This window comes from Cydia splendana, chromosome 23 (assembly GCF_910591565.1).
Source record: "Cydia splendana chromosome 23, ilCydSple1.2, whole genome shotgun sequence".
Classification (NCBI taxonomy): domain Eukaryota; kingdom Metazoa; phylum Arthropoda; class Insecta; order Lepidoptera; family Tortricidae; genus Cydia; species Cydia splendana.
Genome location: NC_085982.1, coordinates 9,831,601 through 9,851,414, shown reverse-complemented (window position 1 = coordinate 9,851,414; position 19,814 = coordinate 9,831,601).

The following is a 19,814-nucleotide window of genomic DNA, read 5'->3' as shown; positions in this document are numbered from 1 at the left end:
ATGGGGCGCGTTATGAGTTTTGCCAGATAGTCCAGACACAACAGTTTTCCGCTTTTTTCACCGTTTTTTGCGATTGGAAGTTGGTATATTTTACCGTGTAGTTGTGACTTAAATTATCACAATTATTGTTATAGCTGGTCAAGCAAATCTTGTCAGTAAAAAAAGGCGCGAAATTCAAATTTTCTATGGGACGATATCCCTTCGCGCCTACATTTTTCAAATTTGCCGCCTTTTTCTACTGACAAGATCTGCTTGACCAGCTATATTTAACACTTCGTGCTAATAACGACAGCTGAGCCAAAAGATTCCAAATTTGAACCACGAGCGTAACGAGTGGGTCTTAAATTAGATTCTTGAGCATTGCGAGGATTCAAGGGTTAAACAAACTTTGCTACCGAGTGAAACACAAATATTTTCACGATACCAACACGATTTACCTAAAAGTAAATTCTACCAGCCAACATGAGAAAACAAGACGAAACATGAATCCGATTACTATACCACTCTTGTAGATAAAATGCAACTTTGTCGTCAGGTTTCAAAGTCTCCTATGAGATCTATGTCAACTAAATTGGGATTATTTTAATGCAAATTTAGTCCGTTTAAAATTTTGTGACTTTTGCTGTTACATAAGTCTTTCGTAGAGAAAATAGTCAAAATAAAAAAAAAACATGGTTTTTTAAATATTTGACAATGACCCCGTGAGCTTTCATGGTCAGAAACTTGAGTATTTTTTGTTATAGCGGCAACAGAAATACATCATCAGTGAGAATTTCAACTGCCTAGCTATCACGGTTCATGAGATACAGCCTGGCGACAGTCACACGGACAGGCAGACAGTGATACAGTCTGTCTGCCCGTCCGACAGTCCGTCAGTCCGTACGGGCGGACAGCGGAGTCTTAAGTAATAGGGTCCCGTTATAGTTATAGGGTCCCGTTTTTACCCTTCGGGTACGGAACCCTAAAAACCTGCCAACCATTAAGTATTTAATGCAATTCCGGCGCGATTCGGGAAATGAATTAGAGATTCACTAGATATGAAATAGTAAAGTGTGTATGTGACGTTCCACGGCAAAAGGTACCTTATGGTGGCTGGCACTTACGCTATTATTAACGCCGCTCCAGTATTCAGCCGGGGCAATGGTACCTTTTGCCGTGGAACGTCACATATCTTTACTATTTCATATCTAGTGAATCTCTAAATCATTTCCCGACTCGGGCCGGGAATGTACGTTAATCTGGCAACACTGGTATACCTATGTAGTTTGCTGTGATTACTCGTGTAGAGACTATTTTGTTTGTTTATAAATAGATTTGTTTTAGTGCGAGTTGGATTCGGGTATCCTTGGCTTGTGGCCTCTTTAAGATTGCTTTCGTACCTACTCACTAATGTTATACAATGTGTAATAATTCCGATAGTCAAATGATTTGTATGAGCACTGGAGGTCTAGTGGTAAGAGCGTGCGACTTTCAATCCGTAAGTCGCGGGTTCAAACCCCGGCTCGCACTCAATGAGTTTTTCGGAAGTTTTCTACGAAATATCATTTGATATTTACCAGTCGCTTTTCGGTGAAGGAAAACATCGTGAGGAAACCGGACTAATCCTAATAAGGCCTAGTTTCCTAAGTAAGTAATCAACAAATGATTTTATAAGTAGGGCAAACCTTGGCTATTCGGTGATACGTAGTTATTCGGTGATAGTCAGTTTTATTGTCTTTTAGCCGAGTTGCCCGGTAATTTTATTGCTTAAAACAATGTTTAAGAGATACCATGAATGTGACTAATGAGGTGTAATATGGTTTCAAGTAATATAATTACCAGGTAACGCGGCTAAAAGACATTAAAACTGACTATCACCGGATAACTACGTATCACCGAATAGCCAAGGTTTGCCCTACAGTAAAGTTTTAAGTAGTTTTATTTTTATGTTATTTTAGTTTTAATATTTATGTATGACTGTATGTTTAATTTATAGTTATGTAATATTAATGATATTTTTATATTAGTTATTAGCGTTGTTTAATATTAATATTATGTATTAAATTAAATTATTTATGTTGACATCGACTTTAATGTTAACTTGGTTTATATTCAATTGTTTGACATGTTTTTCTTTGTACATGACGATCCTTATTGGGAGACATAATTTAATTTTATCAATCTTAATATTTTTTATTTTTAAATATATAATGTAATTTTTGACGATCATGATGAGAAGATAAACATAATTTTGACGAATGTAGCAAATTTATAGTGTAATTTTCATCTTGAAATAAAGAAATCTAATCTAATCTAATCTATGTAATATTGTTATTGAAACTCTGGAATAAATTGAAAGTGCAGTAAAACATAAATTTCCCCAGCATCCCCCAAAATACTTTTCACCACACCATCTCGAAAAGGCTTACTTTGCACTTCAAAAACTGATAGCAAAGTTGCATTTTATTCACATGTGAGGCAAAGTAATCAAATGCAAATTTTGAGTTGTTTTCTTATGTTTGCTGGTAGAATTGACTTGATGAAATGATGATTTTGGATGATAAATATTTAATAACATTCATTTGGATTTGATTTTGTTTGATATTTTACATTTAATAATTGCTTCAGGTTGGTGTGATGGTGAAAAATTTTGTGTCTCACTCGGGGGCAAATTTTGTTTAACCCTCGTGGCTTGAAACCCTCGCAACGCTCAAGATTCAATTTGTCGAACCACTCGCTACGCTTGTGGTTCAATTTTGGAATATTTCGCTTGCTCCGGTATCAATATTAATACGAGACGAGAGGTTAAACAACAACTTTGCGCCCTTGTAAAAGTTATAAAACAAATAACTATTAAATCCCTTTCTACCTAAATCTGTCTAAAAATACAACATATACAGTCGCCATCAGATATATCGGAGCGGCCAAGGTGTTCACAATATCTGAACACGCGCTCTAACGCCCTGACAATAGAGGCGTGTTCCGATATTTGTGAGCACCTTGGCCGCTCCGATATATCTGATGGCGACTGTACACACTTATAGGTATAGGCCACGTCCTCCATATCTCTAATGTAATGACATTCCCTACCCTCTATTTGCAAACACCTTTAAGGTACAAACATTAGCCAATATGCCTTATACCCTACTACTTAAAGCTTAAAATCGTACTTCGTAGCAAAGAAATTCAGTCAGGGCAAACATAAGTGTAGGTAGATAAACCACCTTATCCCTAAGGATATAAGATCTACAGTTGTAGTGAGACGTCTTGAGAAGTTCAGCAGAAAGGTCGTACGAGCCTTGTTAAGACTATGCACTTAAGTCGTTTCACAAGCGTTGGTATAAGAAAACTAGAAGCTTTATTATAAGGGCTTAAGGTTTAAAATCGGCTCATGGTTGTGGGGTTAAAAGGGTGATGCTTTTGAGATAATAAGATGAATAATCGAGAAAATAATGGCGTAATTCCATTAAGGTGAGTGTTTAGACAACAAATAATGCTCTGAGACAGTTAGCATTCAAGTATCAGGGTTATATATACGCCAGCCATACTCAACCTTCTTTTTTATGAGGGCCACAAAAACGGTTTTGCCTTGTAGCCCCGGGCTGCAAGATGAATTTGATTCAGAGGGAAGTATATTAGCTATAGCTACTGACAAAAGGTACTTTTTTTATACAATTTCCATTTCGGGAGAAAACGGTTTGCACTAACTAAATCTTAATATATAACTTTGATTTTAATGTCGATCGCTTGAGCATAATATATTCTAGGTTTACCTATAGATTTCGCTAGTAATTTTTTTTTCTGCAAATTTTGAAAAACGGAAAACCTAGTTTTATGTTGTGTCAATAAAATAGGTACTTAAAATCATGAAGAATGGAAAATATATAGAATAGGAAAAACGTTTTCTCTTTTTCTGTGGACGAGTACAGTACTATATTTGTCTCTTAAAAGTGACGGTCGAACAGCAAGGTAAATGTATTTATACCAGGATCACCCGGCGGGCTGAGTATGGCTGAAATGGCTGCCGTAAAATTGCTTGACATATTTCTCTCCAAAAATTCATAAATATCGTATTTATTTTGAAGGGATGTTCGCTCAAAATAATGAGGGAACATAAACATAATTATGGCACAAAACGATGGGTATTTGAAAAGAAACTATCTTAAAAACACGGACTTATTATTAAATACATATTTCTGGAATACCCAAAAATTGCGTTCCGTTTTTTCATTAACGTAGGTACATTTTTCATATCGTCGACATAAAACTCTCTATCTTGCGATTCCACGTGGACTTAGCTGTTTTTTTTGGCAAAACAATAAATTTCCAAACTTAAGACTAACCATAAAATATGCAAGGAGTAAACAAACCTGACACTTAAAGATTGAACAATAAGGGGTGAGCAAAGGGGCCACTTTGGGCCCGGGCGACAGGCCATTCCTATTTTTAATCCATCAAACGTCAGTTTTAACAGGAAATCATTTACTTCCCGGAGAGGGGAAAAGCTGTTTTTTCCAACGCGATTTTCCTTAAGATTATTTAATACAAACGGCTTGAAAATCAACGCTACATTGTAGCTTTTGTGTTTTTTTATCCTACTGGTGAAGAAAGAGTTGTTTTGAATGATTGTAGTTTATTTTTGTACCCCTAGTGTGACTTTCATTCGATAGCGTGACGCACAGACAAAACATCCTCCATACTGAGCATATTAGTAGCTCTACCCCCTCTGCCACGCATACGGCAGTTTTACTCCATTTTCGAGTCGAAAGTGTCTTGGGCTCGATTCGGATTTTGAAATAGACATCTATTAGATATCTTTTAGACATCACCAAGATACGATAACGATATGTTTAAGATCTAACCTGTCAAATTTGACATTTGCGCGATTCTGGAGATACTTTCGAACGATTTCCACAGGATATGACTTAGGCCCACTTGCACCATCCCACTATATAACCCGGGATTAAGCGGTTAAACCGTTAACCTAGTGTCAAATTGTACTGGTAACCATGGTAACTCCAGGTTTAACTGGTTAACTCCGGGTTAGTAGAATGGTGCAAGTGGGCCTTAGAGATCCAATTCACATCTAATAGATATCTTACTCTATCTAACGTAAAAGTGACATTGGTTGCCCGAATTGCGCTGCAAAAGAGAACTAGTTGATATCTAAACTATAACGTATCTAGAATGGATCTATTAGTACGTGTCGTCTCTTGTGAATATCTTGAAGTTCGAATACGGCAGTTTGTGTGACGTCCGTGTCTTTGAACGGACCAATCACGGCACGGGACCTCACTCAACACGTCACTCAGCATCGGTTTCATGAAATAATTGCTCTAAACTCCGTCTAGAGGATTCCTAGTCTATGGCGTGACGTGACGTACGCGTTTGCGAGTGTCATTTTAAATGTATGGAATTTTGAGTTTCCAAAACGTCCCGCTTGGCGCGCTAGGAGTCCGTTAAAGTTACTTTTTTAACATCTAAACCTTTTGTGGGCTGGAGCTTTTGAATAAAAACCTCTAATTTCCCCTGAGGCCGAAATAAGTTCTACGGTATCAGTAACGCTTATTATAAGCTTTCAGGGGCCCACTGATTAACAGGCCGCCGGACGGTGCCGGCCTGTCAGTTAGAACAAAATTTTGACAGTTCCGAACAACTGACAGGCCGATACCGTCCGGCGCGGCGGACTGTTAATCAGTGGGCCCCTTTATACTTTGTTTTAATTTTTATGTCTCTTCAACGATATTGTACTTTAACAAGTTTTGGCAAATGTTTAATTTTTGGTACAGTCAGCAGCAGAAGTTGCTAAGCAGGAGAGGTGTTCAAAATGATCTTGACGCGACTTTATTGTTAAGAGAATAAGAGCGTGTCACGGTAATTTTGAACACCTCGCCCGCTTAGCAACTTCTGCTGCTGACTGTACAAGTTTTTATCGCTGACTGTACTTTTCTTTCCACAGGCAACTAATACTCATCGAGACATTTCTAACAAACTCAATCACAATTAGTTTACGTTGTTTTATCACAGAGTTCCCATGGCCAACTCCTGTCTCCATCATCAGATCAGCTCCATGTCATCATAATATTGCATTGTCATCCGATTTATATATGTATGCAAATTTTCAACTCAATCGGAAATCGGAAAGTGGGTCAAATTTAGCTTCCAAGATTTGACCCACACTGACAGATAAAAGCTTGTAAAAATGGTGAAAGTTAATTTTATCTCAATTAAAACTAAACTTACATTAAGCGCCTCTTGCACCATTGGTTAACCGGTTAAACCTGGAGTTACCATGGTTACCAGTACAATTTGACAATTAAAGGTTAAACCGGTTAACCCCGGGTGGGTGGTGAAAGTGGACCTAAATTAACCTCACTTTAAAGTCTGGTACCAAAAATTAGCAAAATTCAGCTCAAAGCTCAAAGGTGAGCTAAAAAGTTTCTTAGACCGTTAAACAAACCTCCCTAACGCAAACGTGGCTGCTAAACCGCTAAAATCCGGCAGTTTACGAGTAAGGGCGGCTGCAGGCGGGTTAAAATTCAATGTTTTTACAAGCTTATTATGTATTAAGGTATATATGTATGTGTACATCTTTATATGTATGTTCGGATCAAATCATGCGAGCTAAATTAAACCCATTTCCCATTACCGATTCAATTGAGCTAAAACTTCACAGCTTCACACACGTTATCATAAATACATATATTATGTAAGTTGGGTGACAATGCAATAATAAAGATAAAGATAGTTTTTATTCATGTACGCATATTACAATGCGCTTATGAACGTCAAATAAAGCTACACATGCTCCAACCCTACACCTCTGCTTCGAGAAGATTTAAGTGAAAAGTGAATGAATAGAGGTAGCCATAGGAACTCTCTGATAAAACAACAGAACCTAATGGTAAGTAGTATTTGTTTCGATGAGTATTAGTTGCCTGTTGTAAGAAAAGTACAAGCAGTAGTACAAGATACAAGCTTGTACAAAAAACTTTTTCAATTCAGATCACAAGGGCAATGATGACACCCTGCAAGGCTCGGAACCTTTTCTTCATACAAAAAATACCGGTATTATTACGTTCTTTATCGTTCTTTGGTTTATTATTTAATTTTTACTGGGACAATCTAATAATACGAAGTTGTTAACTAAATACGTGATTCAGTCCTACGTAAAGAGCATAAAATAAATAAAAATATGTAGCTATTTCGGGTTTTACAAAAAAACCGGTTACGAGCCCTGACACCCTGTGCACTATATTCAGGCACGTGCACGTAAACGTGTAATATTATCATCCTCGTCTACTGCCGCCCTAACGACCTGGCTCACCCTCGTTCAACTTTCAGAGGAATACCCCACAAATTTGGAAGGGTAGTTTGACAACGGACTGATTTCTTCAAAACCACCCCTTCAATCATTGCCGGCCCACTGCTGGGCAGAACCTTCTCGCCGTACAAGAGGGTTTGGGTTAACGTGGATTTAACCCCTTAACGCATACCAAAGAGAATAGATAGTATAGAGGGGTCCTGTCATAGTAAATTTTGTAGTCACAGTTTTACTGCCATCTATCGACACACGACTAAAACTGAAAATGAAAACGCATAAAATTATCAATAAAATGTATATACATGGATAAATGATTTTATTATTTTTATATCATTTTGACCCGTTCTTTCACTGATATCTATGTGTTAAAATTGTTAAATATTAAACGGTGTCGTCGCGCCATCTAGCCGAGCATAGGCTAAAGGTGTGTGCGCCATCTATCCGAGAATGACTTTTTCTTGATTTCCGAGGCACGTTTTTTCCTTAGACTTTATTCATCTTATACGAAGTTACATATGTCTTTGCGCATACAATCCCATATATGGCGGATATGATATTCAACTCTATTGACACCTATTAAAGTTCAAATTTAAACAAATATTTTTTTATTCTTAGAGCATTTAGTAACTGGAGACGTCATGGCTGTCATTATCTACACAAAACAGTCTGCCGATTTTTGCGGGGGAGGGGACGTCAAATGTATTGCTATTTCTACATGATTTCTACGTAACGTACAAATATATAGCCATGTCAGTCCATACAAAAAATTGCACAAATTGTGCAAGGTTTTCGGCAGAGGGGTAAGCTCTTAAAGGCGACTCCAGTTAAATGCTCTAAGTTTTTATTACTGCAGTAAAGGGTTAAGACTTTAGACATGGGCAGGTAGGAGCAGGGGGGGCAGCTGCACCTCCCCCCCTTTAGGATATACCTTAGAATTTTCATTCAATTGTTATTTTTAGGGTTCTTGTTGTCCGAGGCTTTGCTCCGTGATCGTTAGTGTTCAAAGTTACCCTGTTGTCAAAGTTAACCCAATGCATCTTACATGTCTAAATATCTAAACGATATTTACCTATCTAAATGATAAAATTCGTGACATGCCGGCTGTGCCATATCACGAATTGTCTAAACACAATGTACAATTGCGTCATTTGCGTCTATAGACCCTCATCGGTGAACTTTCCTCAGACACTGACCTCACAAATTATCGGAGGATAGTTTGACAAGGGACCGATCCAACCCTTTAGGGCCCGCAGATTGGTAAAATCGTCCTATTTCAATACAAACAGATTATTTGATTTATGTGTAAAACGAAAGGGTTAATTATTCAATATTGCTTTAGGACTGAAAATATCGAATATATTAAAACGGTTCAGTAATAAACTACACTGATTTAAACGTTCACGATTATTAAACATTATTAAACTGCACAACGGGACTTAAATCACGTATTTAAGTTTAAAGATTTAAAATTTAGTACAGTCGCCATCAGATATATCGGAGCGGCCAAGGTGCTCACAAATATCGGAACACGCCTCTATTGTCAGGGCGTTAGAGCGCGTGTTCAGATATTGTGAACACCTTGGCCGCTCCGATATATCTGATGGCGACTGTACGTGATTAAGTCCCGTTGTGCAATTTAATAATAGCAAAGAGAATAGATAGTATAGAGGGCTATTGCCATAGTAAATTTTGTAGTCACGGTACATTTACTGCCATCTATCGACACACGATTAAAACTTAAAATAAAATTGAAAATGTATAAATTAATCAAAATATGTATACGGATAAATGATTTTTAATTTTTATTGTTCCGTACTGACCCATGTTCTTTCACTGATATGTGTTCAAATTGTTAAATATCAAACGGTGACGTTAACGCCATCTAGCCGAGAATAGGCCAAAGGTTTGGCGCCATCTATTCGAGAATGACTTTTTCTTGATTTCCGAGGCACGTTTCTTTCTTAGACTTTATTTATCTTATACGGAGTTACATATATCTTTGATAATAGTAATAAACTAATTTTAGTTTGTAGTTAGTATTCGCGTCCGTACTCCCGTAGAGTTTCAGACAAGCATGTTTACCAAATATCACGCGAGATGGCGCTGCAGCGGGAGCGGCGATTTCTACATCGCGCTATTGAAATGTTTACAGGGATTGTATATTATATCCGCCGCTCCGATATATCTGATGGCGACTGTACATCAAGCAGTGGCGGATTGCAGTCTTTGCCGCCCTAGAGCCACAGGCCGCCCCTTTCTCAGCACCCATCATATTGACTTCATTTTGAGTTATTTTTTGTTATCACCAGCGAATTTTTGTCACAATTTGCCGCCCCTAATATCTTGCCGACGAGGCCCGGGCCTACTTGACCTTAGGACGAAACAGGAGCTGAGTTTTAAATATTTTAGGTAAATATACCCGTCTCGCTAACGGAAGCGGCACCTAAAAGTAGTGCGATAAGGACAAGGCGAAAAATCCTGCGTAAAAATCTCAAAAATCGAGGTTTCGTACTCCTCTGTTTCCTCCTCCAAAACTTAACCAATCGTAACCAAATGTGGAAATCTAAATGATTATGAAATTATCTGTGTCGGACCGTTTTGCTTTTTTGGCTAATTGATATCAGTTTTGAATGCCACGCCTCTCATTGCGGCATAGTCAATTAGGCCATTTTGGCCATTTTTGAAGGGCTCTAGCGCCTTAAAAAACAAAAATATCAAAAAAAGCAAAACGGTCCGACACAGATATTGACAATATTAATCTGTGTTGAATAAATCATTGCTCTAGCTTCAAAAACCACGGAGGAAAACGAGGAGTACGTTTGTATGGAGAAATGACCATCCCGTTGGCTCTTAGGGTAAATCTGCCACTGTATACTAAGTATGTATTCAGACAACTGAATTAGTAAACAGTAAACAGTAGATATCACTTCATTTCTATTCACTAACCTTGTAGTATTCGCCGGTCTAGAAATAATTGATAAACTATACGCATCCCTTCCAAAATAAACGTCGTAAGTCACACTAACATTCCATGACATTCTGCCTTTTTGCACAAACTATACGCGTATACGTCTCGGAATAAAGGTCTTAAGTCACAATTATTATCTATGACACTTCGACGTTTTGCACAAGCTAAACGCATAGACAACTCAGAAGTAAAAGATCGTAAGTCGCGGTACTATAGTATGAAATCCGGACGTTTTGCATAACTGTACGCATATAATTCTCGAAAGGTCGTAAGTGCCGTTAATTCTGTATTAAGATACGAAGTCTAGTAGAAGTGGTAACGCATCTGACCCGTGGCATTTAGCGTATCGATTCTATAGGAATGCTAGTTATATTGAAGGTGTATTGAAGGTTGAATATTGGTTTGATGTTTTCGAAGAAACTTCGAAGATTCGATTCCAAGCCTAATTGTAAAATAACTCAACCTGTTAACCTTGTAAGCGTTAATTTAATTGTTACACAAAAGATCTTAATAGTATTTTTCAAACTCCATGGGTAGGGTGACAGGTATCATCTCCATATAATTTATAACCCATGGTATAATAATATACTCCGCCTGGTACTCCATTCCCGTCTTTTCTAGGTCACCTAACTGACACAAGCCTACGTCATCATGCGACAGCGCTATATGATAATATGCGATAGCGCTATATATAGCGGCCATGTTATTGTGACGTAGGCCTGTGTCACTCTGGGAATAGAAGACCATGTTTTATTAGACTATGTTATAACCTACAAACGCTAAATCTCGCAAAATTGTATTAAAATGACACCTGTCAGAGTACATACCCATCGAGTTTGAAACAGTTATTTGTTTTACAAGGGGGCAAAGTTGTTGTTTAACCGCTCGTGCTAACATGGATACCCGAGCAAGCGAAAGATACCAAAATTGACCGAGCGTAGCGAGTGGTTCGAAAAATGGATTCTTGAGCGTTGCGAGGGTTTCAAAGCACGAGGGTTAAACAAAATTTGCCCCCGAGTGGAACACAAAATTTTTCACCACACCAACCCGAAGAAAATATTAATTGTAAGATATCAAACAAAAACAAACCAAATCAAATCCAAATGAATGTTATTAAATATTTATCGTTCAAATTCACCATTGAAAAGTAAATTCAACCAGCAAACATAAGAAAACAACTCAAACAAAATTTGCATTTGATTACTTTGCCTCACATGTGAATAAAATGCAACTTTGCTATCGGTTTTTGAACAATCAAGAGAGCCTTTACCAGTTGGTGTGGTGAAAAATACTATAAAATGCTAAACTTAGTCAAGCAGATCTTGTCAGTAGAAAAAGGCGGCAAATTTGAAAAATGTAGGCGTGAAGGGATATCGTCTCATAGAAAATTTGAATTTCGCGCCTTTTTCTACTGACAAGATTTGCTTGACCATCTTATAGATAAAACATTATGACGCAAGAGAAAACGCCACTTAAAAAGTACCGAACCTTGTCAAAAACACGTAATTTAATAAAAGAAAAACGCCCTTCAAAAATAACCAACAATAAAAAAGAAAGCGTAATTCGAATTTCGAACCTCGTTAAAAATTCAAACGCATTTGAAGCACTCGTCACTTTTACGAGTAACGGCCGTGCGTTCGTTTTAAAATTTGAAATGGAACGCTACGTGGAAGTGGAATCAGGACACGCGGGTAACATGTCTGCCTATAGCACAGACCACTGTGACAGGATTGCTAGGTTAAACTATAGAGTATGAGAAGCAGGTATAATGGCTATGACATAAGTGCTCAATTTTGTTAACATATTTTACTTATAGCTTAATAACGACCCATTCCTGGTGAATTTATTTTTTAAATAATTGGATTTAATTGATTTATTGTGAAACTGCTGACATACGATTGTAATTTAATAATTTTGAATGAAATTTTGATTGTCAGTGTTATTTTTCGTACTCCATTATTCATAATGTAAAAAAACTGACAATCACAATATAAATTCCTAAAAATTTACCATGTGTAATTTTAAGTGACATTGTATATTGTGAGATAAATAAATCAAATCAAATCAAATAATTGTTGACAAACCTATAATAATCGTTTGTCCCTTTCCCACGTATTGGTATGATGGAAAGGGACAAACGATTATTATCGGCTTGTAAATTTAGTAAACTTTTATGAATAAGGGGGTAAAACATTACAATACAAGTGCGAAAAGTAGCAAATTCGAAACGAGTGGCGATAAATTAAAACACGATCAAAGGGAGTGCTTTAAATCGACACGAGTTGCGAATTACCTATTCGCACATGTATCGTACAACGTTTTACAGTACATATGGCACTTTAAACTTTTGACATATACACGAAAAGTGCTGTTTCTCGCACTAGTGCGGAAAAGTAGGACCATATGTACTGTAAAATATTTGAATAAACATAATAGGTACATAATTATTTTAACGAAAACTGATCTGGCTTACTGGCCTTACTGCAAAGAATATTACTGCATAGTGAACTTCCGTGAGTTCGAATTCTAGGCGGCTTAGCACGGTCGCGTTTTTATCCCTTGTCACCATGCCTGTCACGTTCTAACAAGTACGTAAGTGCGAAAGGGACGCGCATAGTGATAGACGATAAAAATGGAACCGTGCTGCGCCCACAGGTTTCTTGTTTATCGTGTATTTAAAGAGTTAAAAGTCCACGGCAAAAGTAAACTATAAACTACAGAGTATAGAACCTGTAAGGGAGGCGCTATCTAACGGCTCAGCCACGACATTGAGCGACTTGCGACGGCGGCAGCGATAACCATGGGTTGGAGCGAGGCACAGCGATCGGACCTTTCGTTCCCACCTATGGTTGTCGCTGCCGCCGTCGCCAGTCGCGTAATATCTTGGCCGAGCCGTAAGCGCCTTTTGTATTGGTCGTATTAACCATAAATGTAAAATCTGAATAAGCCCCTGGCCCCAATTTCACCACGGTGACAGGTGCGACAATTGTAAAATCACTGTTGCTGACGTCACAGGCATCCATGGGCTACGGTTACCACTTACCATCGGGCGGGCCGTATTCCTGTTTGCCACCATCATTGTATTATTTATAAAAACTTTATTATATCGGAAAAAAACAGATATTTCTTTTGCGAAGTTTCTGACAATTGTCAAGATTTAGAAGAATTGTAGGTAATTCTTGACAGGTAATGAGTTATATGTCGGAATTTCGTGACAATTGTAGTGTTTCTTGTGACAATTGTCATAAACTTAGCAAGAGAAATATCTGTTTTTTTCCGATATAATAAAGTTTTTTTTAATAAAACAATGATGGTGGCAAACAGGAATACGGCCCGCCCGATGGTAAGCGGTAACCGTAGCCCATGGATGCATGTGACGTCAGCAACAGTGATGTTTTACAATTGTCGCACCTGTCACAGTGGTGAAATTGGAGCCTGATGTTTGTGACTAGCCCCCTTATTTATAAACGCGCTACAAACCTCAATTAGCTAATAATCGTTTGTCTTTATCTGTCATTTTGACTTATGTATTTGTAAGAAAGGGATAAAACATAATTTAACTAAACCAGGCCCGTAAAGTTTTATGAATGACATTACATTTTTGAACATGAACAAAGGAAGTCTAGTGAAGGCAGTTCAACATTTCACACAATCCAAGCTATCCTCCCAAATAAATCCACGTCTAGCCATCAGGGGAGCGATCGGTAACCTAGCAACGCCGCACAGAGCAACCATTGGTTCAGATTAATTTAATTGGCGCTGTAATCGATGCGGTCAATAGGTTGACGACTCCTGCTGATTTGAATTTGGAATTGGGAAAATCGTTGGCTAATCGAATGCTTTTGAATTTTGTAATTGAAAAATCACAATAGAAAATTCGTGTTTGATGGAAAATTAGATAAGTAGGTATAACGTGGAAACGTAGAAACGTTGAATACCATTTTAAATTACAAAAATCAGTTGTACAAAATAAGGGTCAAACGATTTCAGATGAAACATATATATATATATAAGTATAAAGAATTTAATGAAACATTAAACAAATAAATATAATTATTTATTTTTTTGTCTTTCTTATTTTGCTTATATTTATATTTAAGTTTAGTTTTTAATTAGTTTTATGTTTAGATTATGTAGTATATTTTTAACGTTTGCCTAATAAAACCGTGACATAGAGTTTAAAAAAATATTCCCTAATATTGTATAAAAACTTACAAACTAAAAGTATTTAACTATACTAAATTAATAAAAATAAAACATCCCTGAACCTAAACTACAATAAAAAATCATCCCTCAGCAAGGTCCCGTAGACGCTGGCAGCATTACCTCGCTGAATTGCAATGCTAATGCGCTGTGCGAGGAAGCTGCCAGCCCTACGGTCCCCAGTCACATCCACCAGCCTCTTTGATAACGCTCCGAAAAATTTCAGAGCACTGGGACCCCACGGGCCGAGTGTTTCCACACCAAAAGGGGTAAAACTATATTCTTGGCCGATGCGGCTGTACTTAGCCCTTTTTCTTCGCTCAGTAATAGTACTTACATATAATAGTACTTACATATAATAGTACTTACTAACATTTGAATCCTGAGAAAATACGTTTTTTTACTTACATTTATTAGTAATTTTAGTAGAAAAACGAAACTATGCATTGTACCAAAAGTGGTAACAATATCGATTCAAATCCCAATTTTAAACAGTCCTTTAAAAACCGAAAGTTCGAAAGCGATCTACTGGATTGAGATGGTAATACCTATCAGTATAGATTTCTCGCTCTAGCACACTGTTGTCTCTTTTTTCTCGTAAAACTGCAAGAAAAAAATGTTTATAAAACTATTTTGCCAAACCGCCGAAACGAAAGCTAGTTTTACATCGAAAATAATTTTTGTACTCTACATCCTTGCCAGACATTGCGTCGCCACGGCTCCCCCGCCCGTACCACGAGACGCACCCTGAACCCGGCACCCTTTGCAAAGCATTCGATTTATGAAATGAACTTATCTTTTAGTGAAAATGTGGATATCATAGTACCGGCCACACTCCGTACCACTACACGCGTCACTAAGTCTGAGCCTCTAAAACGCAAGAGAATGATGATAAAAGTTTATCTGTTACGTGAGAATGCGTATATCACAGTACCAGCCACACCCCGTACCACGAAACTGGCTGCACACCCCCGATAACCACAGCCAATAAAATTGGAGGAATAAAAAAAAATAGGGACATCATAGTAACGGTCAACCTGTACCACGCGCTCCAATCCCGCCATACTCTGGACTGGAAAGACTAGCTAGAATATACGAATTGCAGCACCCGTCTCACACCTAGCAGGCGAATATGGAGATATAGTAGTACAGAGTCACACCTCCCCAGTACCACGAAACGCAAACATTATAATTTTATCAACATTATCTCCATGAAAGAACATTGTGCGTAAAATCTATCGCTATCGGAGTTTAGTGGTACAGGGCAGACGGGATGAACATAATTTTGTTACTCGAAGTGAAAGATGATAAATTTTATTACATGTAATGTAACTTTTGTGTGGATTTTCTTTAAGTAATTAATTTGGTAGAGAGGAAAATCATAATCCTTAAAAGCTTTTGGCTCTTATAACCTAACAAAATATGGAGGGTGTTTTTTAGTGTTCCGTACCCATTACTGAGACTCCACTGCCCGTCTGTCTGTCTGTCACCGGGCTGTATCTCATAAACCGTGATAGCTAGTTGAAATTTTCACAGATTAAATATATATTTCTGTTGCCGCTATAACAATAAATACTAAAAAGTACGGAACCCTCGGTGGGCGAGTCCAACTATCACGGTTCTTGAGAATTGAGATACAGTGACAGACAGACGGACAGTGGAGTCTTAGTAATAGGGTCCTTTTATTACCCTTTGGGTACGGAACCCTAAAAATACCCTGTATATCCTTAGCCATTCCACTATCGCTACAAATCAAGTGTAAATGGCTGGTACAACAAAAGCATTGCGATACAGCGAGGAAATGCCGCCAGCATCCTCGGTACAATGCCTCAAGGGCCTATTTTAGATTTAAGCTAGTTATTAATTTCGTTTAGTAGTACCACTGTATTTTTATTGTATGTAAATAAATGATTTAAAAAAAAAATGGGCAGTTAAAAAAAGTGTAAATCAGATTTCCAATATTAATAAAATAAAACATGACCCAGCGACTATCTGCCCGATTCGAACTTTAAGATACGTCAATTAATAGATCTAGAAACGATTTAGATTAGATGTGTCAGTGGCTAAAGTGACGTTTTAGTTTGAAGAACTACTGACATATCTGATCCATATCGTTTCTAGACCTATTAACTGACGTATATTAAAGTCCGAATCGGGCCGTATCTCTTACGGTTCAAGAGATACAGCCTTTAATCTTTCGAGTGGACAATTCAGTGAAACATGAGTAATTTCGTCCTTTGTTTATTTATTAACCCGTGGAGCGCCCTAGTATCACACGTGTGATACTAACTCAATTTGGGTCGTAGCGACTCAGTATCAGACGTGTGTTACTACAGATCAATATGGGTCAAATTGCTTTGCATCAATTTGTTGTATGGCCTGTATTCGCATTTCGAGATAATCACAAGATCTTGAGACGATTTAGAGATCAACTAGATCTACATTAGATATCGACTAGATGTGACTTGGATATCTAAGTCATAACTTGTCGAAATCGTTCAAGAGGACCTCCAGAATCGCGGAAACGGCAAGTTTGACATATCTATCTTACAAATATCTTTAAATTATCCGTATCGTAACTTGTTGAAGTCTAGTAGAAATCTAATTCATTTTCCGAATTGAGCCGTATGATGGTCGTTCGACGGAGTTCGACGGGTTAACCGATTAGCAAAGAATGGATCATGTTTTTTACAAAAATACGAACACAAATAAGCGAGCGATTCCAATTTAGAATCTTGAGCTTACTGAGGTCATTACAAAATAAAGATGTAGGTATTTTTTGAGTATGATAATATCTGGGAAATCGAGCTTTACTCGGAAAACATATATACTCAAAAATGCGCGTTTTCCCAGAAATAAGACCTACTGCCGTATTCGAACTTCAAGATATTCACAAGAGACGACACGTACTAGATCCATTCTAAATACATTAAGATAACACATTTATTACGTTAAATAATACAATTTTAATACGTTATAGTTTAGATATCAACTAGTTCTCTTTTGCAGGACAATTCGGGCAACCAATGTCACTTTTACGTTAGATAGAGTAAGATATCTATTAGATGTGAATTGGATCTCTAAGTCATATCCTGTGGAAATCGTTCAACAGTATCTCCAGAATCGCGCAAATGTCAAATTTGACAGGTTAAATCTTAAACATATCGTTATCGTATCTTGGTGATGTCTAAAAGATGTCTAATAGATGTCTATTTCAAAATCCGAATCGGGCCCCTAGCTAGATCGATTCTTCGCCCACAAAAACCCCCATATAGCCAATTTCATCGATATCGTTAAAGCCGTTTCCGAGATCCCCGAAATATATAAATATACATGAATTGCTCGTTTAAAGTGTTTTTTTTTAATTTGTGTTTTGTACAATAAAGAGTTTATACATACATACATACATATACAATTAACACATTCAGTGCCACTAAGTGCTACGGGTTACGCTCGTAGCGCGTAGCCCCGGTTTCGCCGTATGTAGCGCGTAGTCGCCCCCCGTCCCGACAGTCGGGTTCTTGGCGCTGAATGTGTTAATAAATAATATGTACATATGTAAAAGATCGTTAACAATTCATTAAGCTGTTAAGAACAGTAGTTGACTTTATTATTATTATTTTTTTTTTTTATACATAATACATAAAGACTAGTTTCCAATATCAACATTAATCAATTGAAATATTAATTATCTTACCATGATATTGATTGGATATTTTCACGGTTGAATAGGCTGATATACGATTTCAAGAATTATACACATGACTGCAATAAAATTCGAAATATCTACATATCATAGAAGAAAATGTCGGTGCGTCCATTGAAGATATATAAAATTTTAGATAAATAAATAAAACTAGACAAGTGCGAGTCGGCCTCGCCCAATAAGGGGTTCCGTACTTTTTAATATTTGTTGTTATAGCGGGAACAGAAATACATCATCTGTGAAAATTTCAACCGTCTAGCTATCACGGCTCATGAGATACGGCCTGGTGACAGACAGACGGGCAGTGGAGTCTTAGTAATAGGGTACCGTTTTTATGGAACCCTAAAAAACTATCACTGGTGACTCTGTGAGCTGTAGACCTCGCGAATCATGGATCCGCCATTTCGGAAAAAAATCCAGAAGATGAATCGACTAAATATCTATATAATTATTAATTTAAACCGACTTCCGACCGGTCTGGTCTAGTGGATAGTGACCCTGTCTGCTAAGCCGATGGTCCTGGGTTCGAATCCCAGTAAGGGCATTTATTTGTGTGATGAACACTAATATTTGTTCCTGAGTCATGGTTGTTTTCTATGTATATAAGTATGTATTTATCTATACAAGTATGTATATCGTCGCCTAGTACCCATAGTACAAGCTTTGCTTAGTTTGGGGCTAGGTTTGATCTGTGTAAGATGTCCCCTAATATTTATTATTATTATTTATTATAATTTCACGTGAAACGGTTTAGAAATACCACATGTATAGAACATCCGGACATACAAATGTTTTTTACTTAACCTGAAACGAAAACCTTCGCTGACGCTTGGTCAATATATGTGTAAAGGGGTCATCCATTAATTACATCACACGTTTAGGGGGAGGGAGGGGGTCAAGAAAATGTGACATGTTGTGACAAGGGGGAGGGGAGAGTCATAAACTTTGTGACGTCACTTTAACTTCATCATTAACCGAAAATTTATTTAAATTATTTTATTCGCTATACAGTTAAATAACAAGTTTTTGAAACGATAATCGTTTTTATTCGTTTAATTTTATTTCTTAATCAGTTTTGGGTTTGGGTTATAAAATTACTAATATTTCTTTTGTCAAAAATATTTTGATAAAATATTAAATAAATATTTGCCGATTTCGTTGAAGAAATGTGACGTCACACCAGGGTGGAGGGGTTTGCCAAATGTGACCAAGTGTGACAAGGAGGGGGGAGGGGTAAAAAAACCTAGAAATTCGTGTGACATAATTAATGGATGACCCCAAAAATCATTTTCACTCATTTTTATTTCATGTTCCGTATGTGTATTTGTGTATTCACAATCCCATTTACTCTGTACATCCAATACACATTCACAAGTACACAAAGCTTTATAGATAAAAGCAATACTCGTAAAAGATAAGAGAAAGGGCAATGACCTCCGTCGTAGCGTAGCGGCGTAGCACAGTCTACGCACGTAGCGTAGCGAGGTCAAAAGTAACTTGAAGACGTGTTCAAATTTTTAAAATCTTAACTTGATTTTTTAATACGATACGAACTTGTGAAAATGGTGCCGCGAGTCGTGAACTTTATGTACGAAATATCATTTGATATTTACCAGTCGCTTTTCGGTGAACGA